We start from the raw sequence: 23,141 nt of genomic DNA on the forward strand, positions 1-23,141 counted from the left end.
ATTTCATTTAAGAGGATGGAAAGAAAGTGAATCTTCCATTCAATACTATGTTAAAGGTAAATAAGAAAATCTGGAGAAGACAGAGTTGAAAATTCACTCACTAATTTTTGAAAACATGAAAGAGAATATCATAATTGTTATAACCTAAAGGTATTTCCCAACACTTATGGCATAAAATTTATGTAGATATTAAAGAATCTTCAGATTGTAGGAAAGTATCTGATACTTTGTAGGCACTCAATACATTTGGTTAAATGTTGAATAAATAAACTCAACATTATTACAGTTGAATTTCAAATTCTTTAGGAAATTTTCACCATTCTTGAAAACTTTAGGGTGACACTCTTTTACTTGGAAATCAGAAAACAGGCACAGTAGATTATAAGACAAAAGTGTAATATTCAAATCATCACAGTAATTAGATTCATTAACTGTAATTAGAGAGAGTTGGGAGACAACCTTCATGGATTAATCTGCTACAGTTCAGGGAATTGCAACTATTCATGGCTTTAGAGTTAGATTTTATATAAATAAATGTATTGTAATATTGTGGAATTTGTACTATCACATAAAATATGAGAACTTATAGTCTTGTTTTTCTATAGTCTCCATTATTTTTTCTCTATACAAATAACCTAGATGGATATTATATACTATGGTAGTCAATATTCCATATACGATGCCTATGTATTTATATATATTATTTGAATGGAATCTAAAACCAATAGGTGGTCTGCCACATCTATACTAAGATAATTATTGTTTAGAAGAAACAGAATATTGTTTTTTGTACTCTGAAATTAGAAATCCATTAAGTAATAAATACTGATCTCTAGTCCAAACCTAGCTCTGACATCTGCAGTGTTTGAGCTGAGTGGGTAAGACAGTACAACTCTCAGAATGTGCAGTTGGCAAAATGCCCTGGCCAAATTCAGAAAACATGTACAACTCAAGGAAATAAATATGCAGAATTCTAGAAAACTGAACAGAATTGCAAACCTAAACTCACAGGGATAATATGATCTTGTTTTCAGAAACCATTTGGCCAATTACGTGCATTTACTTGTGGGACTGACTACAACCTAGGGAATTTTCTAGTGTCAAAGCTTAAGTCTAGGTACTAGAGGACAGAAAACATTTCAAAGAAAGGGGAACAAATACAGAAAATAGTATTTTATACACAGACACCACAATATACTGAGGTTTGAAACATTACAGTATTCTCTTATTTCCTTGTATTTTTATTTGTTAGTCTCGGGTACTCAGGGAAAATATACTTATAGTAGTTAATTTTGATGAATAGATTAATGGATTGTAGATTGAGGAGAAGAAAAAAATACTTTTCATCTTTGGGATGTCCATTCTGAACTACAAACAAATGTATTTCTTTTCATCATTAATGTATATCCTTTGCTACTCTTCCCTAGAGCTTTACATTTAGAATAGTTTGAAACACAATTTAATTAAAAAAATATCTGTGCCATTGCAGTGGAAATGATACATAAAGGTTTCCAGGACATACTCAAAGTAAGTAGGAGAGAAAAAGAGCAAGAGAAGGAGAACCAAGCAGCAGTTTGTTTTCTCCTATGTATTGATTTGAGGGTCTTGGGGGAGGGTTGGGGAAAAGAGTGAAGTTACACTAACATTATGGGCTGGAAATGCTGCCACATATCCACTGAGAGAAAAATGCCTTACAAATATTTTTCAAATGATTTAGAGCTGGCTAAATCCAATGCATGTTTTTACCATGAATTTTCCATTTAAAATGTTTTTAAAAAATAATAGATTTTTAAAGGGAAAATCTAATCCATATGTTACTGATTCATTCACACTTATCATATTGTTTTGTGTGAGCAAGTTGGTGTCCAAAAACTTTTAGTTTTTTCAACCAGGAAGTCACATTTTTACAGCACCAAAAAGGGCCTTGAACCTGAAAAGTCTCAAATTTCATTTTAAACTCAGAACCCAAAGAATTTGAGTGGGTTCTAAAGCAGGCAATGTGCCTTCACCCTAGTTAACATATTGATGGAGTTATATATTCACGAGCATATGGGTTAGCAGTGGAGCTGTTAATTCTGTTTTGATATTGGTGTTAGATATATTCAGTTTGACTTCCTAGTTTGTTTGCCATGAGGAAACAATTAGCCACTTGTTTTATTATTTAAAAAATTTTATATATTGACCCATATCCTTAAATATACAATAAGTGTTATCAAATATGTAACAAAGCTGGTGTATGGAAAATGCATAATTTCCTCTAAGGGTTATTTGCTAATATGGAACACAGGCCTCTAAAATGTGATGAAAGGAAGAACTGTGGAACAATGGGTCATGATGGCTAATTTTATGGGGAACACATGCATACAATATAATTTAAAACACATGCTACGGCAGTTATAGTAAAAGGCTCAGAGAATTAGAATGGAATTCTGCTTCATAAAAAAAAAAAAACAGTTCCTTCTTTCTCCTGACAACATTGCATTTCTCCTCTAGGAAAAAGATCCCATTCACTAATGCTTTAACAATTGCAAGGCCCACCCACAAGCCTCACATCTTTTCTCTCAAATCTCCTCCTCCAGGTATGGCCCATCTACTGTGGTTGACCATTCAGAGATGTGATTTGAAATTGAAAACAAACAGTCCAATATGTACCTGGAATCCTTCTAACGCAATATTTATTAACTATTTTTCAAAACTAAAATATTCTATTATTTATTTTATCTCTGTCTTACACAACGTGCTATATTCTATTAATACAGGAAGTTTAAGAGAGAGGAACAGGTCATTCTGTCCGTTCCTGTTCCTAGGCAGAAGGTTTAGGTTTAAGGTGAAAACCTAAAGCAATAATATACTGTTGAGTATATTATTCTGAAGATCTTCAAGGGTGGCCAGACAATAAACTTATCTGAGTAATTGGTTGCAATCATTTAATCACAGATTTTTAATTCATGCCCCTCCTCCAATAGAAAAGAAAGCAAAGAAAAAAATATCTCTCTTTTCATGATTTCAGCTTATTTTCTCTCCCTTTTTTTCAATTCTCTATGAAGATGAAGAAAAATTTGTTAGTAACGTCATCATAACTCATCATATCCTAGAATATAAATGTCAATTAATCATTAAAATTCAAAAAAGCTTTTGAAAGTTTGTTAACATGATTTATAGAAAAATTTTTGAGAAAGTATAATTTCATATACTCATCTTAGTCTTTCTCTTATAGATAACCTATTCCAGTTTATTTCACCTTTTACATATTTTATTTCTTTAAGAACTCAACAATAAATAGCTGGGTACATTGCTTTTAATCCACAGCCTCCAAACTAGAACAGTTGTTAAGATAAAGGTTTGACTGATATTTAAAATGTATCTTATGGTTCATAAAATGAGATCTGTCTTTTGTTAGAATTAATCAGATTGTACCAGGAAATGCCTGTCTAGCTGGGCTGGTTTTTCCAGTTTTTGATTCTCATCCATCTGGTCTACCTTGTTGGTAGCTTTCTGAACAATATGTCGCTATGACCCACTCCCTCTCCATGAAGTAGATTCGTGCTTACACGCTCATTTTAATATTGTTCCTGAAATTTCAGGGCTTTAATTCTGACCAGGCTTTTTTTTGGTAGATGTTAAAGACATTAAATTTTCCTATTCTGTTTATCAACTTTGTAATTTTATGGACCTATTACTATTGTTTTAGGAATGTTTTCTTAACATAGAGTATTTGCAATAAGAGAGTAAAAACTATATGGCTAAAATTTTTGGTGTATTTATCTTCAAGTTTTCTTCTATGTATATATATATATATATATTGAAGTGATCAATTTTGTTGTGGACTTCTTTAATTTAACATAGCAATGTATTTGTTTTCCCACGTCACTAAAATAGTTTAAAAAACATCATTTTTAATGATAGTATAACATTTCATTTACTTAAAATTCCTTTATTGTTGAAATCTTCATTTCCTTCAAATTTTTTCACTTGTGGAATTATAGGACCAAAGCATGAAGCTCTTTCATTCTCCTTTATATTGACACATTCCTTTCACAAAATGTTGCCCAATTTATTCTTCCACATAATGTATAGTAGAGGTTAGCTTGTCACACCCTCACCAGCACTTAGTGATAATATTTTTCATATTTTCTATTTACTGTCCTTCTGTATATTTGTTCAATTACTGGTGAGCTAGAATAACTTTTCAAGTACTTATTGGTCATTTGAATTATCTTGGAATTTTGGATCTGTATCCTTTAAAAATTTTCTGATTTATGCTTTCATGTTTTTCTTGATTTATTTGTTGATTATATGTATGTATGTATGTGTGTGTGTATGTATTCTATATTGATACTATGCAAATGTATTTATATATTCAATCTTTCCAAGTGTTTTTAATGGTATTGAAAAATAATCTGACATAACTTTTTACACAGTGAAGTTCATCATCATTTTCCTTTGTGAGTGCTTCTGCTGGTTTCATGTTTAATAAGTCCTTTCTCAGGAGTTCTTTACTTCACTGGAAAACTTATTATGCTTGTCACTGCTTTTCTAGGCTGGATGCACCCAAGACAAAGAACACTGGTTTACTTACTTGTGCATTCTAAATACTCACTGACCAGCAGAATGCCTGGAAAAATATGAATGTCTAATGACATATTTGTTAAAAATCCAGAAACAATGCTACTGTATTTTCCTCTAGTTTTTGAAAACTGGGTAGGACTTCATTTAAGAATTAAATAGGGTCTTTCAAAAGCCATGGTAAACAGAGGGAAGGTAATAGGTAGAGGTTTGTCAAAATTCTGTTGTATGAGTAAGGAAAGCATAAATTAAACGGTAGAAAAATTAGAGTAAATGTAATTTGAGTAAATAGTTCTTACACTTCTCTGGATTTTAATGTAATTAATTACAATGATTTAAAAACTGGAATATATTTACAATACATAGATTTTTCTTAGGGTAACTTGCTGTGATAGGCAGAATTCTGAGATGACCTCCAAGACCCATCCCCTTTCTCCTTACTCCTGCCAGGTGTCCATGCCCTGTATAATTCCCCTCTCTTCAGTGTCAGAGAGATGTAGGATATGATAGCTGTCATTTTCATGATTATGCTACATTATATGGCAAAGGTAAAGGAATTTGACAGATGAAATCAAGGTCCCTAATCAGTTTAAAAGAAGGCTTAGACCCTCCCTGAGTTCAGATACTCCATTTCCTCTTGGCTTTGGAGAAATAAGCCACCATGAGTTCTATAGCTCCTGGGAAATGAATTCTGCCAATCATGTCAGCTTGGAAGAGGATCCTGAGCCTCAGATGGGAATGTATTCCTGACCAACACCTGAATTGCAGCCTTGTGAGATCCTGAACAGAGGACCCAGTTAAGCCAGGCTCAGACTCCTGACCCCCTGGAAACTGTGGGGTAAGGTGCTACTTTTTGTGGTAAGTTGTTCTGCAGCAACAGGAAATGAATACACTTAGAAGTATCTATCAAATACATTATAAATTTTGTAAACACTTTTATGCAAGAGTTTGACCTTTAGTATAACCTAAGAAATAATTATGATTTCTAGTTAACCATGAGGATGTTCAAGTGTTTGTAAAAGTGAAAAACTAGAAATTTAATATTCAATAGAAGCACAATAGTTAAACATTGGACTCTAGAGATAGAGATGGTGAATTGACACATGTATTTATTGCCTCTTCTTCCCCAGGTTTCACTGAGGATAATAAATGAACTCTATTAAAGAAAATAGAATATGAAATGTCATTAGAAAATGACTGCAAAACAGTTTTGGAAAGTAGATAACAGTAAAATATGTTCACAGACTTAACCAAGAAGGGAAAAAGTGTCAATGTACTAGGTTCTCAAGGGCCCTGGCTTTCCTAATAACTGCTCTGGATGCTACAAGTGAAGGAGCAAAACCTTCAAAATTTGGACAAAAGATATTTTCTATATGAAATTCTATATTCAACCAAAATAAATAGAAAGGCAAAATAAACAGCCTGGACATCTAAAAATCCAGATGCACTTTTAAAGTTAGCTATTGGAAAATGTGCTAGAGCAAACTGAAGGAGTTAATAAAGGAGGAACAAATTATAGTATGTAGGGAAGAGTGGACTCCAGGAGAGAGGTGAGCAGTACTGCCAGGGTGTCAACATTACATGTGGCACAGAGAGAAATCAGCAGACAGAAACCCAAGAATGGAGGGATTCAGAAGCAAAGCCTTTAGGGAGAAAAATGAATGAAGCTTGTTAGGAAAGACATGATGGATCATTTGGAAAAAAGAAAATATATATGTATAGCATCATGTAAGTAAGAAATTAATTATATAGGGACTTAATTATACAAATTATGTAAAATCCATACCATGGAATACTATACAATCATTAAGAAGAATGAGAACAAATCTACTTGTATTTCCATACAAATTGTGAAATTTTTTGTTCTAGTTCTGTAAAACATGTCAGTGGTAGTTTGATAGGGATTGCATTAAATATGTAGATTGATTTGGGTAGTATAGTCATTTTCACAATGTTGATTCGTCCAATCCAAGAACATGGTTTATCTCTCCATCTATTTGTATCATCGTTAGTTTCTTTCATCAGTGTCCTATAATTTTCTGCATACAGGTCTTTTGTCTCCTTAGGTAGGTTTATTGCTAGATACTTTATTCTTTTTGTTGCAATGGTAAATGGGAGTGTTTTCTTAATTTCACTTTCAGATTTTTCATCATTAGTGTATAGGAATGCCAGAGATTTCTGTGCATTAATTTTGTATCCTGCTACTTTACCAAATTCATTGATTAGCTCTAGTAGTTTTCTGGTAGCATCTTTAGGATTCTTTATGTATAGTATCATGTCATCTGCAAACAGTGACAGCTTTACTTCTTCTTTTCCAATTTGGATTCCTTTTATTTCTTTTTCTTCTCTGATTGCTGTGGCTAAAACTTCCAAAACTATGTTGAATAATAGTGGTGAGAGTGGGCAACCTTGTCTTGTTCCTGATCTTAGTGGAAATGGTTTCAGTTTTTCACCATTGAGGACAATGTTGGCTGTGGGTTTGTCATATATGGCCTTTATTATGTTGGGGAAAGTTCCATCTATGCCTACTTTCTGCAGGGTTTTTATCATAAATGGGTGTTGAATTTTGTCGAAAGCTTTCTCTGCATCTATTGAGATGATCATATGGTTTTTATCCTTCAGTTTGTTAATATGGTGTATCACATTGATTGATTTGCATATATTGAAGAATCCTTGCATTCCTGGAATAAACCCCAGTTGATCATGGTGTATGATCCTTTTAATGTGCTGTTGGATTCTGTTTGCTGGTATTTTGTTGAGGAGTTTTGCATCTATGTTCGTCAGTGATATTGGCCTGTAGTTTCTTTCTTTCGGACATCTTTGTCTGGTTTTGGTATCAGAGTGATGGTGGCCTCATAGAATGAGTTTGGGAGTCTTCCTCCCTCTGCTATATTTTGGAAGAGTTTCAGAAGGATAGGTGTTAGCCCTTCTCTAAATGTTTGATAGAAGTTGCTTGTGAAGCCATCTGGTCCTGGGCTTTTGTTTGTTGGAAGATTTTTAATCACAGTCTCAATTTCAGTGCTTGTGATTGGTCTGTTCATATTTACTATTTCTTCCTGGTTCAGTCTCGGTAGGTTGTACATTTGTAAGAATTTGTCCATTTCTTCCAGGTTGTCCATTTTATTGGCATAGAGTTGCTTGTAGTAATCGCTCATGATCCTTTGTATTTCTGCAGTGTCACTTGTTACTTCCCCTTTTTCATTTCTAACTCTATTGATTTGAGTCTTCTCCCATTTTTCTTGATGAGTCTGGCTAGTGGTTTATCAATTTTGTTTATCTTCTCAAAGAACCAGCTTTTAGTTTTATTGATCTTTGCTATCTTTTCCTTCATTTCTTCTTCATTTATTTCTGAGCTGATCTTTATGATTTCTTTCCTTCTGCTAACTTTGGGGGTTTTTTGTTCTTCTTTCTCTAATTTCTTTAGGTGCAAGTTTAGGTTGTTTATTTGAGATGTTTCCTGTTTCTTAAGGTGGGATTGTATTGCTATAAACTTCCCTCTTAGTACTGCTTTTGCTGCATCCCATAGGTTTTGGGTCATCGTGTCTCCATTGTCATTTGTTTCTAGGTATTTTTTGACTTATTCAGTGATCACTTGGTTATTATATAGTGTATTGTTTAGCCTCCATGTGTTTGTATTTTTTACAGAGCTTTTCCTGTAATTGATATTTAGTCTCATAGCATTGTGGTCGGAAAAGATACTTGATACGATTTCAATTTTCTTAAATTTACCAAGGCTTGATTTGGGACCCAAGATATGAGATCTGTCTTGGAGAATGTTCCATGAGCACTTGAGAAGATTTTGTAGTCTTTTGTTTTTGGATGGAATGTCCTATAAATATCAATTAGGTCCATCTTGTTTAATGTATCATTTAAAGCTTGTGTTTCCTTATTTATTTTCATTTTGGATGACCTGTCCATTGGTGAAAGTGGGGTGTTAAAGTCCCCTACTATGATTGTGTTACTGTCAATTTCCCCTTTTATGGCTGTTAGTATTTGCCTTATGTATTGAGGTGCTCCTATGTGGGGTGCATAAATATTTACAATTGTTATATCTTCTTCTTGGATCGATCCCTTAATCATTATGTAGTGTCCTTCTTTGTCTCTTGTAATAGTCTTCATTTTAAAGTCTATTTTGTCTGATATGAGGATTGCTACTCCAGCTTTCTTTTGGTTTCCATTTGCATAGAATATCTTTTTCCATCCCCTCACTTTCAGTCTGTATGTGTCCTTAGGTCTGAAGTGGGTCTCCTGTAGACAGCATATATATGGGTCTTGTTTTTGTATCCATTCAGCGACTCTGTGTCTTTTGGTGGGAGCATTTAAGCCATTTACATTTAAGGTAATTATCAATATGTATGCTCCTATTTCCATTTTCTTAATTGCTTTGGGTTTGTTATTGTAGGTCTTTTCCTTCTCTTGTGTTTCCTTCCTAGAAAAGTTCCTTTAGCATTTGTTGTAATGCTGGTTGGGTGGTGCTGAACTCTCTCAGCTTTTGCTTGTCTGTAAAGGTTTTAATTTCTCCATCAAATCTGAATGAGATCCTTGCTGGATAGAGTAATCTTGGTTGTAGGTTTTTCTCCTTCATCACTTTAAATATGTCCTGCCACTCCCTTCTGGCTTGCAGTGTTTCTGCTGAAAGATCAGCTGTTAACCTGATGGGGATTCCCTTGTGTGTTATTTGTTGTTTTTCCCTTGCTGCTTTTAAAATGTTTTCTTTGTATTTAATTTTTGATAGTTTGATTAATATGTGTCCTGGCGTGTTTCTCCTTGGATTTATCCTGTATGGGACTCTCTGTGCTTCCTGGACTTGATTAACTATTTCCTTTCCCATATTAGGGATATTTTCAACTATAATCTCTTCAAATATTTTCTCAGTCCCTTTCTTTTTCTCTTCTTCTTCTGGGACCCCTATAATTCGATTGTTGGTGCTTTTAATGTTGTCCCAGAGGCCTGTGAGACTGTCCTCAGTTCTTTTCATTCTTTTTTCTTTATTCTGCTCTGCAGTAGTTATTTCCACTATTTTATCTTCCAGGTCACTTATCCATTCTTCTGCCTCAGTTGTTCTGCTATTGATCCCTTCTAGAGAATTTTAAATTTCCTTTATTGTGTTGTTCATCATTGTTTGTTTGCTCTTTAGTTCTTCTGGGTCCTTGTTAAATGTTTCTTGCATTTTCTCTATTTCCAAGATTTTGGATTATCTTTACTATCATTATTCTGAATTCTTTTTCAGGTAGACTGCCTATTTCCTCTTCATTTATTAGGTCTGGTGGGTTTTTACCTTGCTCCTTCATCTGCTGTGTGTTTTTCTGTCTTCTCATTTTGCTTAACTTACTATGTTTGGGGTCTCCTTTCCACAGGCTGCAGGTTCATGGTTCCCGTTGTCTGTCCCCAGTGGCTACGGTTGGTACAGTGGGTTGTGTAGGCTTCCTGGTGGAGGGGACTAGTGCCTGTGCTCTGGTGGATGAGGCTGGATCTTGTCTCTCTGGTGGGCAGGTCCACCTCTGGTGGTGTGTTTTGGGGTGTCTGTGGCCTTAGTATGATTTTAGGCAGCCTCTCTGCTAATGGGGGGGTTGTGTTCCTGTCTTGCTAGTTATTTGGCATAGGGTGTCCAGCACTGTAGCTTGCTGGTTGTTGAGTGAAGCTGGCTCTTGGTGTTGAGATGGAGATCTCTGGGAGATTTTCACTGTTTGATATTACATGGAGCTGGGAGGTCTCTTGTGGACCAGTGTCTTGAAGTTGGCTCTCCCACCTCAGACAGAGGCACAGCACTGACTCCTGGCTGGAGCACCAAGAGCCTTACATCAACATGGCTCAGAATAAAAGGGAGAAAAAATAGAAAGAAAGAGGATAAAATAAAATAAAGTAAAATAAAATAAAATAAGGTTATTAAAATAAAAGATAATTATTAAGAAAAAACAATTAAAAAAACAAAAACAAAAACAAAAAAACTGAATGGATATAACCCTAGGAAAAATGGTGGAAGCAAAGCTATACAGACAAAATCTCACACAGAAGCATACACATACACACTCACAAAAAGAGGAAAAGGGGAGAAAATCATAAATCTTGCTCTCAAAGTCCACCTCCTCAATTTGGGATGATTTGTTTTCTATTCATGTATTCCACAGATGCAGGGTACATCAAGTTGATTGTGGAGCTTTAATCCGCTGCTCCTGAGACTGCTGGGAGAGATTTCCCTTTCTCTTCTTTGTTCTCACAGCTCCCGGGTCTCAGCTTTGGATTTGGCCCCGCCTCTGCGTGTAGGTCGCCGGAGGGCGTCTGTTCTTCGCTCAGACAGGGCGGGGTTAAAGGAGCAGCTGATTCGGGGGTTCTGGCTCACTCAGGCCAGGGGGAGGGAGGGGTACGGATGCGGGGCGAGCCTGCGCCGGCAGAGGCCGGCATGACGTTGCCCTAGCCTGAGGCGCACCGTGCGTTCTCCCGGGGAAGTTGTCCCTGCATCACAGGACCCTGGCAGTGGCGGGCTGCACAGGCTCCCGGGAGGCGAGGTGTGGATAGTGACCTGTGCTTGCACACAGGCTTCTTGGTGGCTGCAGCAGCGGCCTTAGCATCTTATGCCTGTCTCTGGGGTCTGCGCTGTTAGCTGCGGCTCACGCCCGTCTCTGGAGCTCCTTTAAGCGGCACTCTTAATCCCCTCTCCTCGTGCAACAGGAAACAAAGGGGGAATAAAAAGTCTCTTGCCTCTTTGGCAGCTCCAGACTTTTTCCCGGACTCCCTCCCGGCTGGCTGTGATGCATTAGCCCCCTTCAGGCTGTGTTCACGCCGCCAACCCTAGTCCTCTCTGGGGTATCTGACCTCCGAAGCCCGAGCCTCAGCTCCCAGACCCCGCCTGCCCTGGTGGGTGACCAGACGAGCCTCTCGGGCTGGTGAGTGCCATTCGACACCGATCCTCTGTGCGGGAATCTCTCTGTTTTTCCTTGCGCACCCCTGTTGCTGCGCTCTCCTCTGCGGCCCTGAAGCTCCCCGCCTCTGCCACCCACTGTCTCCGCCCGCGAAGGGGCTTCTAGTGTGTGGAAACCTTTCCTCCTTCACAGCTCTCTCCCACCGGTGAAGGTCCCGTCCTTATTCTTTGTCTCTGTTTTTCTTTTGCCCTACCCAGGTATGTGGGGAGTTTCTTGCCTTTTGGGAGGTCTGAGGTCTTCTGCCAGCATTCAGTAGGTGTTCTGTAGGAGTTGTTCCACTTATAGATGTATTTCTGATTTATCTGTGGGGAGGAAAGTGATCTCCATGTCTTATATCTTCTGCCATCCTGAAGCCTCTCCCCTACTTGTATTGATGTGGAACAATCTCCAGAATATATTATTGAATGAGAAGGCAAAGTAAGGGACAGTATACATAGTATGATTCCATTAATGTTTTTTAAAAGATGGATATACAGATTTCTATAGTTAGCGTCTACATAAATAGGCTAATTCTGGAGGGGTATATAGTAATCTGGTAATGGTTGCTGTGGTGAGAAAAATGGAGAACTGAGGAAAGAGCTCAATGAACTGACAAAAATGTTGAAACACAAAGCCAATTAATAACCATGAAAAAATATACATCCATTAAAATGATGCAATGAGAAACTATACAATAATATGGAATATGTTCTCTATAGATTATAAGTCAAAATCATATAACAAAATAAAATACCTTGACATTCAAGTTTTTTTAATTTAATTTTATTATTAATATTTTTATACAGCATATTCTTATTAGTTAACTATTTTATACATATTAGTGTATATATGTCAATCCCAACCTTCCAGTTCACCCCCCCCCCACGCTTTCCCCCCTTTATGTCCATAAGTTTGTTCTCTACATCTGTGTTTCTATTTCTGCCTTGCAAACCTGTTCAACTGTACCATTTTCCTAGATTCCACATATATGAGTTAATATACGATATTTGTTTTTCTTTTTCTGACTTACTTCACTCTGGACTTACTTCACTCTGTATGACGGTCTCTAGGTCCATCTATGTCTCTACAAATGACCCAATTTCGTTCCTTTTTATGGCTGAGTAATATTCCATTGTATATATGTACCATATCTGCTTTATCCATTCCTCTGTCGATGGGCATTTAGGCTGCTTCCATGTCCTGGCTATTGTAAATAGAGCTTCAATGAACATTGGGGTGCATGTGTCTTTTTGAATTATGGTTTTCTCTGAGTATATGCCCAGTCAAGTTTTTTTAATTCAAGTTTTATAAATATAGTCACATATAGAAATAATAGGGAGATATATACACAAAAATAATAACAGTGGCAGGCAATAGCATATTTTTTATTATAACATTGTAGTATTTTGAATATATATGAGAAAAATGATTGTAAAAATGAATGTCTTTGCCTATAACATAGGTGAGATAAACGTTTAAAGTTCTTTTAAAAGTAAATTAGACTTCCTGTTTTAGTAATCATCATTTTGGTCTTTGTCTTATAATATTTTTTAATATATCAATTAAAACTCAAACATTTGAAAACCTATGTTTTTAATGGCTTGATGCTACAATGACCTGGTCCTAGAGGAGTACCAAGGCATTCTTTTACCCATTGGAAATTTCAGTCTAGCTGAGGAAGCAAGACATATGTAAAATAATAACTAAAAATACAGCATATCAAATGTATGAGACAGTGAAATAGTGTAGATATATCAGATTTTATAAGAAGGAAAGATCATTGTTGCCTAGAGAACTATAGTCAGCTTGAAGAATGGGTAAGAATTAATCACAGAAAAAAAAAAAAAACAATAACCTTCAAGTAGAAAACTTGCCATGAGCAAAGGAACAGATTAAGTGACTTAGGGGACATTTTCACTCTCAGATCATTGACTTGGGATGGTAACAGTAGAACAGCTTCCAATTTTCAAAGACGTTTCACACAATTGACTCAGGTATGATATAGGCAGGGTGAAGTGATGGAGACAAGCACCCTGCAGGCAGACAGTTGGGTTTTCAAATTCTAGTTCTGCCACTACATGATGTGACCTAGAAAGTCAACTTTTAAAGCAATAATGCCTAAAGTGAGGGTTGATGTGAGGGTTAAAAATGAGAACAGGTGGAAATCGTCTAACACTCTGCCTGGCACAGAGTGGCTGTTGGTTATAACTCTATGTTGGAATAGAGTTTCGTCCCTTGCTTCTCCCCATGTGTTCCATCCTCACAACATCGGTGTGGAGTAATGGGAAGAATGATTCATCTCATTTTGTAGGGAAGAAAACCAAGTCTCAAAGATGTTAACTTATTTACAGTCATTACAGTCATAGAGCTAATAAGCAGTGGACTTGGATCATCTGAGTTTTAGCTCAGTGACAATGACTTTCCATGATGACTAAAACTTTATATATACACAAAGAAAATTGTGATGTGGGATTTTTTTCAGTTGTGATCAGTTGTTTGGTCCTCATGAAGCTTCATTAGATGCTATTTCATTTGATGGGTTCAGCACAATCCAGTCTGTTCATCGATTTTGTAGGCTCATAAACATGATTTTTTGAGCACATAGAGGGAGTATATTAACCTTTCAGGAACAAACTCATATTAATTTCTCATGGGAATTCCCTTGAGAAGAAGACTCTTCCTTAAGTATCTGTGTGAACTTAGTGCCTAGCACAGGATCTGGAACAAACCAGAGTGTCAGTACATTTCATGTGGTCATAAGACCAAAATGCTAATTTATTAATTAATGACAAAATTACAAACGTCAAAAAGTCCTAGATACGGGCTTCCCTGGTGGCGCAGTGGTTGAGAGTCCGCCTGCCGATGCAGGGGACACGGGTTCGTGCCCTGGTCCGGGAGGATCCCACATACCGCGGAGCAGCTGGGCCCGTGAGCCATGGCCGCTGAGCCTGCACCTCTGGAGCCTGTGCTCCGCAACGGGAGAGGCCACAGCAGTGAGAGACCCGCGTACCGCAAAAAAAAAAAAAAAAAAAAAAAAAAGACCTAGATACTTACACTTTTTGCCAAAAGAAGAAAACATGTAAAACCAAATAAGACTCAGAAGGGCACTTTCTGAACACATCATTCAGAGTGAGGGACATTGAGCCCTGCAGATATTTACGGATTTGGGGCATGATGCACTCATCCCGATGAGAGATGCCTGGAGTTTCTCTTAGTGCATGACCCCATACACCTTATTCTCAAGAATGACCTTACATGTCTCTGACCACGTCCGTCTTGCATTGATTTTCTAGATTCACTTTCAGATGGCACCTTGCTTTCGATATCTACAGGGTATTTTTCTGTCTGCCCGGAGTCTGATGAAGTGGTTTCAACATTTTTACCTCTGGAAACAAACAGTGGGTGACATTCGCTCACTGGCATCCTGGTTAGAAAGCCTCCCCTTCTCTCCTCAGAGAAGGATATCAGAATGCAGCTGCGGGAGAGTGACATTTCAGGATAACCTTGACTTCCCTCTAACTTACAAACAAAAGTAAATCATTTGCAAAATTTGAACTATTAATAGTAACAAATTACTTGCAACAGAGCTCACAGTGACACACTATTGGATCTTGACCGCTGTGTCTAGTGGAGAAAATAAATGGTTGTTTTGATCTCTAGAATTTTCCTAGTCAAGAGGGTGGTAACACACATAGCACAAGGACAATTTTTAATTTGACTCACACTATATAGACAGCAAATTGTGTATTATAAAGGAAGACTCTTTCCTTAAACTCTTAAAGGAAGAATTGCATCAAGTCTTTACCAGTGGGGTATTTTTTGCTGTGTTCAGAGAAGGATGAAGAGAGACATATATATTATTTTAAAAGATCATGAGTCTAAATCATCATTAAAAAGAAAAGAAAAGGCAGGAAAAAAAGGAGAAAAATATAAACTCTGTGTTCCTATTCTCTTTAGGATTTAAGAAATCTAAATATAAACTCACAGCTTTCCTTTTTTCCGTTAAGTAAAGAACTTTTAATTCTAGCAAAATTTGAATTATGATGGTTTAACTTTGTGCTTTCTCATCCTCTCCTTGGATTTGTGGGTCAAAAGAGGAGTCATTAGGGAGTTGTATTTCCTGTCTCATCTTTTCCTTCCTCCTTTCTTAAAACTTTGTGGAAAATCAGCTTTATGAAACACTGAAGAGAGCCATGTGCACTTACTTCTGAAAAGTCCTCCATAATTCTTACTTATCTATTTCTAAGTAGAATTTTCTCCCAGAGCACAGACCAGAATGAATCTTTGTATTAAAAAAAATCACTTTATGCAATATTTTATAATCTTTCTCTTAATTGAATAAGTTTTAAATTAAACTATTGTTTTAATTTTCTTATGTATTTCTAAGCATTTCTTTGAATACTGCCTGTTCTCTCTCTACTTCTTACTCCATTGATAATTCCTAAGAGAAGAAATTTAAGTGAATTTATTTACCATACCTCATCACTCTTGGTATCTGCATCAACACCCTCTGCAGTTTCATGTTTCTTTCTGAAATGTAAAATATTTCATTATGGATAAAGAATCATCTTCAGCCAAGAATGCAGACTTTAAAATATCTTTTCCTCTCAAGCATGTAGGGTAAGGCTTTTGCCTATTAAGTAGTTCGAAGCCTTGGTTTTTCTTCCTGGTTAAGGTTGATTCCTCTGTTGCAGTGTCTGGATGGATGTGGCTAGGAGGTGGCCTTCCCTCATGGCTATTTCCAACAGCTAATAGAATCAAAATATGACTTTATAAGGTTTTTCTGGGACAAACACTAAAGGATAAGAGTGAATTTTCCATTATGTGAGACCTAGGAAATGGTCCTCTCTGTTATAGTGAAAAAGATAATAATAGATATTGAAAAGGGTAGATGTTGAGAGTTTTAATGACATTTTCCCATTCACTATATTCCTTATTTTCTTTTTTAATAGATAACTGACTCCTGAGATGAAAAGGACAGGAAAACAAAGAAAAATTAAGAGAAAAATAGAAGAAGGCATATGAAGGACCAGGACACAGGATGAGAAGACCAACATCTCCAAGTAAGTAGGGGCAATACTTTTCCATATACAAAGCCCATCAGGGTGCTCAGTGAACAAAAGAGTCATGTATTCCTTAAGAAACAGGAAAGAAGGGAAGAATCTTGAGATCACAGCTTCCTTAGATCACTTATTCCTTCTCCATTTCTAAAGCTGTTAGAAATATATAATCTTAGTGTTCAAAGCAACTACAGATATTGTTTAACTGAACCAATTCAGCACTCTTCCCGAGGGCTTACATGACAGAGAACTCATCATGACTCTGATTGAACGTAAGGGTAGTTCTAATTACCTTGGACAGATTTGCAGGCAGGATCTGTGATGGCATTAACCCTAACCTATCCACCACTGGCTCTAACACCACAGTAATTTTCCAGAAAAAGCTGGGGACTCTGAAACCAATCAGTTCCTTCCGTGGCTCTCATCTTAGTCAACCTCATACATCAACCAACAAGGTAACATTTCTGGTGACCAATCCTTGTTTATTCAGTTATCTTTATCCTGCTGTGAGCCTGCCCCTGCCTTGACTCTTCATGCAATTTCTCCTAAATATTTTTCTCCTCTGTCATCATAAACCTCTCTTCTTTCATAAACAAGTTGACTCACACCTCACCTTCTTCATGTGGTACTCTCTCCTCACTTGTTCTTACCAAAATCTGGCTCTCCCTCAAGGCCACTGTTTCTACTATATCTGTTTTGAGAGGAAACTGCTCCTTTTACCATACTCCATGCCCTTGTGTCCATAAGTGGCAGTATGTAGCACTCTTGAATCCTATAGGACTTAGACTCAACGTGATTATGACATGAATGAAGCTGACCCAATTGTAATACAATAGGAAATAGTGGAGAATGCAACATATTGGAAAGTAAATGTCTCATGTAAATACTGCCTTCCAGATAAATAAAGTTCTGCCATTCACGCCTATAAGCAAACTTTTGCCAGATCTTCCAGTTTTTCCAAACAAGCCAGATATTCATGTTTCATTGGTGATATCTGTCTATTTTAAACATTGACAACAGATTTAAAATATATGAACACTCTGGAATAAATAAAACTTATCTCTAGGCTAGACGTGCCCTGTAGTCTGCAGATTTAATTTGACTCTTTATCAACTCCCTATATATTTCTCCTTCATCTATATACCAAACCCTTCCTCTTTTGACTCTATGAAATCTGGTTTATTAACCTCATCAACCTTAACCTTGACCTGTGGAATGACCATCTTTCTCTGCCTGCAGATATTTACTCTATACAACTTATCCTTTACTCTGCATGTTACTTCTTTCCATCTATGGCTGGGGTTGGCAATTTTTTTTCTGTAAAAGATCAGAAAATAAGTATTGTTGACTTTGTGGACCATATGTTATGTCACAACAGCTCAACTGTACCATTGTAGCATGAAATAGTCACAGACAATATACAAGTTAATGAAGAAAGAGTTCCTTAGCATGGGATATAAGAACTTGAATGATTTATCTCCTGTCTACTTTGCCAGCTTTATCTCCTATTACTTTCCCTGTGAGTTAACCAGCCATAATAACAAACCACAATTATTTATTCAGCACTTTCAATATGCCAGTTACTTTTCTAAACCTTTTGCTTATATTAAATTTTCTAAATTACTAAAAAGGGTAGGATATAGGCACCTTAATTTATAGATGAATAAATTGAGGCTCAGAGTGATTAACTGGTTTGCCCAATGTCACACAGACAATATCTAGGAAAGCTAGGATTTGAACCCAAACAGTCCAGTTTCAGTGGTCATGCTCTTACCACTATATCATCCAGCCTCTCTGAGGTTTTCACCACATTCTTTTCATGGGGGAGACTGTACCATCTGGTTCTGTGCATTTGCTCCCTTTATCTGATAGTCCCCTTTCTACTTCCACCTGGAAAAACTAAATCAAGTCTTTCTTCTTTGGTCCAGTCTTCCATTACTTCACAGCTCCACACTGACATGGTCTAGATGCTTTCTGTTCTAGGCTTAATAGCTATTTCTGGATGTACTGATTACTATACTTTAAAAAATTCAGTAATTGTCTACTGTTGAAATTAGTGATCTCCTTCCCATCGGGGTTTAAGTGCTGCTCATCTTTGCACAGTTCCTGACACAGTAGGTGCTCAATAATTGTTTGTTGAATTGAATTCAATGAATAATTTATCCTAGAGTTTTCACTATTTCTGATTTATCCATCAGTTCTTTTTTTGGTGGAAGAGAAGTTTAGAGTCTTGGTTGTTATGTCTCAGAAAGAGATCTTGAGATGTAGATGAGTGCACAAGAAATTTACCTGGAAGGAGAAGAAAGCAGTGGTAGGAGAATGAAGAAGTGAGATGAAGCAAAGCAGTCAATGAAATATACATTATCAAGGCTCCCACCATTGTAGTCCACTAGAGCTTAATCCTGCTGGGGAAACTCTGAAAGCTGGTGCAGAGCATATACCTCAGAGTTGTTCTACCCAAGGGATAAGGTTGCTAGGGTATTTATACACCAATTCCTTTCATTAACTGGTTGGAGGCTACTCCCAGGGGAAGTTAATACCCAAACACATCCAGAGTGCTGCACAGGTGGGCAAAGCAAGGTTTGTTGGCTTGAGAAAGCTCTCAGGCAAAGAAATTCAGCTGCTGGTAGCTGCAAGTCCAGCCAGTGTGCACTAAAGTGTGAGGGCTGGCATATACGGGCATGGTGCCCACAGCATCTGCTATAGTTTCCCTCCAAATGTCTGAAACTGATTGTAAGGTGAGAAGATCATTTTTCCCCTTTCCCCTTTGCTAAAATGAGGCTTTAAAAGGGGTCTCTGCAAGTAGAATCTTTCATAATTATCACAATAATCCCGTTTTGTGATGTGTGTAAGGAAAATAGCATCTTTATCGTTTTTCAGGCCAGGTGACCTCTAGTATACACTGAACTATCTTCTCTACTTATCCTTTGGGATTGTCTTTGAAGTCTGCCTTCAATCCCAGAACTTTGCTTAGTGATACATTTATGTATTTTTTTAACATGAGAGCTATGGCATTGCTGTTTGTCTCACATCTCTTTCCCTTGTATAAAGCAAAATCTTCAGGTACCATTTATAACAGATAGTGTTATGGTTTATACAGCATCCTAGGTGTTTGAGCATACTTGTGGAGGAGTAAGGCGTCACAGTTGCCATTTAGAGTGTTCAGAGTAGTGTCCTGGATAAATAAAGAGGAATGAGATAGATGTTGAAATAAAGAAAAATTCAAAGTAAAAGGAAGGATGGGGGAGAGATTGACTAATTACCTTGTAAGAAAAAACATAATTAAGGATATTCTAAATTGATCCTAATAGTAGGAGAGTTTCTTGTTATCTGAGTATCCCAAAGTCTCTTATATTTTGGGTTGGCTCTCAATTTTTTAATTTTTTAAAACAGTGCTGTTTGGGCCAAGAATCATTTACCCGATACATCCTCCTTAATGTTGATAGTGAAAAGACTATTAAGACTTTTTCTTTATTCAGTCTTGAAATAAGACAGTTGCAGCTGGCAGGGAGCACAGAGAGGGGATTTAGAAGAACTTGAGCAGGTGTGATAGACAAGGGGATTGACTGTAGCTGAGGAAAAGGGGTAGAGAGAGATGGATGTGTAAATGAAGAATCTGAGGCTTTGAGCTCTGGAAACCGAGGGACCGATTTCACAGCTGAGTCGGATAGGACAACCAGGCAGGTGGCTTCCATGTGGTGAAAGGCTGCAAGTTCAGTTTAGACAGGAGCAAATGTGAAAGCGCTCTTGACTTTCCTAGGTAGAGCTGTACAGACATGAAACTCAAACCACTAAATCCCCTTAGGAATGAATGAGTCTGTCAGGGAACTCCGAAAATAGCAATAATGACAATAGTGGTGATAATGACAACAATAAATATTCCCATTTCTGCAGCAGTGGAAATGCAGGTTATTATTTTAGGAGTTTCTCACATACCTTGGCAGGATTCTGGGATATCCATTATTTTGGACAGCCCCATCCTCCTTCATTCTCATCCTTTGAAAGCCCTCCTAGCACAAGAAAAATTAAAGTTTAGTAACAATAATAAAAGTGCAAAAATGATTATCCCTACAGATGGCATATGAAAGCTGAAAACCGTGTGTTAAAATCACCATTTCTTCCCCAAAGTAACCTACTTCCTTTATTTTGGCTGACGTGGTAGAGAATGTTTTCTTTTATGAACGTTGAGATAATTAGAAGCATGATTCATGTAGCACCTAGTATGTGCTAGACCCTTCACACACATTATCTCCAATTCTCCCAGCCCTACTTCTGTTTTGCCTGTAAGGAAGTTGAAGCTACAATGAATTACTTGGTGTGTCCATGAGCCTCAGTTAACTTCTTTCCTCCATTCTTCCCAAATGTTACTGCTGGGATCAGATGTTAGCAACAAGAGTTCCCAGCAATTGTGAAAGGACAGAGGCAGGACCCAGGTCCATCCATATCCTCTGTTAGGCCACTTGGCCTCCATACACACCTGCTGTATAACTGTTGACACCTGTATTCTTCAGCGTCTGTATTACTGTTTGTCAAGGTTCTCCAGAGAAACAGAACCTGTAGGAGATATATGTATATCTATCTATTTATCGATCTATGTATCTACATCCTTTCAACCTTGAAATTTGGCCCTCATTTTTCTCATTGATGGACTCAATGCATCCTTATAGAGTCACCCCATTTCATTAACATATGTTAATGTGTAATATTTTATCTTCTATACTGAGCTTTATTTTTAAATTGGGCTTCCCTGTGTATTTATCACATTTAATTTTCAGAGCAAACCCTTCTCATTTACACTAACAATTGACACTTCAAGGAGTAAAAGTAGAATCCTTTTTCACCATTGACAAAAAGCTGAAGAGACAGGATTGGAACTCAAGTTTTTATTTGCTTTCAAAGCTTCTGCAGTTTTCATGACATTATCTTATCTCAATAAATTTTTCTATATGGCAGTCTCAACAGTACTTAAGAGTACTAAAAGAAAGAGAATGATAATGACAATTTGTTGAACTTCATTGTTAGGCAGTAAAGCATAATGCCATTCAGAATACTGTCAACCAGTAAATATATCTATCTATGCCATTCAGAATACTGACAATCAGTACATTCATCTATTTGAAGAATCATTAGGCAACATGGGGATTCTACCAATATATCACTAAATCATAGTTATTAGACTTCATGGAGGCTGGGAGAAGACTAAAATATTGATTATAATGCATTCACATATCTTTAAACTATATACAATATATATGAATATTATCACAGCATATAGAGTATGGTGAGATTTTAATATTAATCAAGGTGCTTTTGAAATCCCATAGTTTCTTTGTTGTCACAGACTATCTTTGTTCCATTAGTCCAGATTTATTACTGTCCTAGTAGGGAAAGAATCCAGCCAAACTAAAGAACAAGATGTTATAAACTTGGCTTTTAAAAAGAAAGATTTGGGGGCTTCCCTGGTGGCGCAGTGGTTGGGAGTCCGCCTGCCGATGCAGGGGACATGGGTTCGTGCCCCGGTCCGGGAGGATCCCACATGATGCAGCGGCTGGGTCCGTGAGCCATGGCCGCTGGGCCTGCGCGTCCGGAGCCTGTGCTCCGCAGCGGGGGAGGCCGCAGCGGTGGGAGGCCCGCGTACCAAAAAAAAAAAAAAAAGAAAGATTTGGGAAGAAAACTTGGTTCTCCAGACTAAGGAAAAGGCATTTTTGGAGGATAATCAAGGGTTAGAGATAGGATTGTCTATATTTAGATTAGAATGCACCGCTTCCCCCATTTTTACTCATGGAATTCTGGGGATTGAGAATAGAGTGAGTCTTTGTTCCACTCCTTGGGTGGAGCTTGGGAAGATGGCAAGCATCATTGAAAATTATTCCACACCAACATGGTGCAATAACAGTAGGGTAGATAATGCAGAAAACCATGTCCAATCCATAACTCTGTGTGGAGGTAGGTTACAGCTGCACCCCACCCAACAGCAGTAGAATAGAGTTCCTAAATAGGAAATACTGCATAGGATGGGCTAAGAGGTCAGGTTCCCTAGAAGCAGAGTCTAAAACAAGAATTTGAATGCATATGGTTTATTGAGGAATACTCACCAGGAAAAAAAATCTATAAGAGAATTGTAGACTAAAAGATATTCCCCAAAGATGGCAGTGTAAACCATGTGACTGAAGGATGTAGGTCAGCAGGCATTTCAGCAGATGAGAACAGAAAAGTGGCTAACAGTGATCTTAGTTGTACATTTCAGTAAATTCTAGTGTAGGACTGTAGAACTTATGCAGACTGTATATTTGTCATCCACATCCCCTCCAAAGTGTTGATATGCTTATTAAGGAAGATGAATGCAACCTAGAAGAAAATGAAAGGTTTGAGGAGAAGGAAGATACTAAATCAACTTGCTTTATCGAAGACAACTTTACTGAAGTATAATTTACAAGTCAGGAAATATACCCATTATAAGTGTACAATTCAATGATATTTGTTTAGTACATTTATAAAGCTGGGGAACCCACTACAATCCAGTTCAAGAAAATTTTCTTTATGCTAAATTGTTCTTTCCTGCGTGTTTGCTCTGAATCCCCAGACAAGCACTAAGCTGCTTTCTATACCTATAGAT

This window comes from Mesoplodon bidens (genome assembly GCF_964165515.1).
Source record: "Mesoplodon bidens genome assembly, chromosome: 12".
Classification (NCBI taxonomy): domain Eukaryota; kingdom Metazoa; phylum Chordata; class Mammalia; order Artiodactyla; family Ziphiidae; genus Mesoplodon; species Mesoplodon bidens.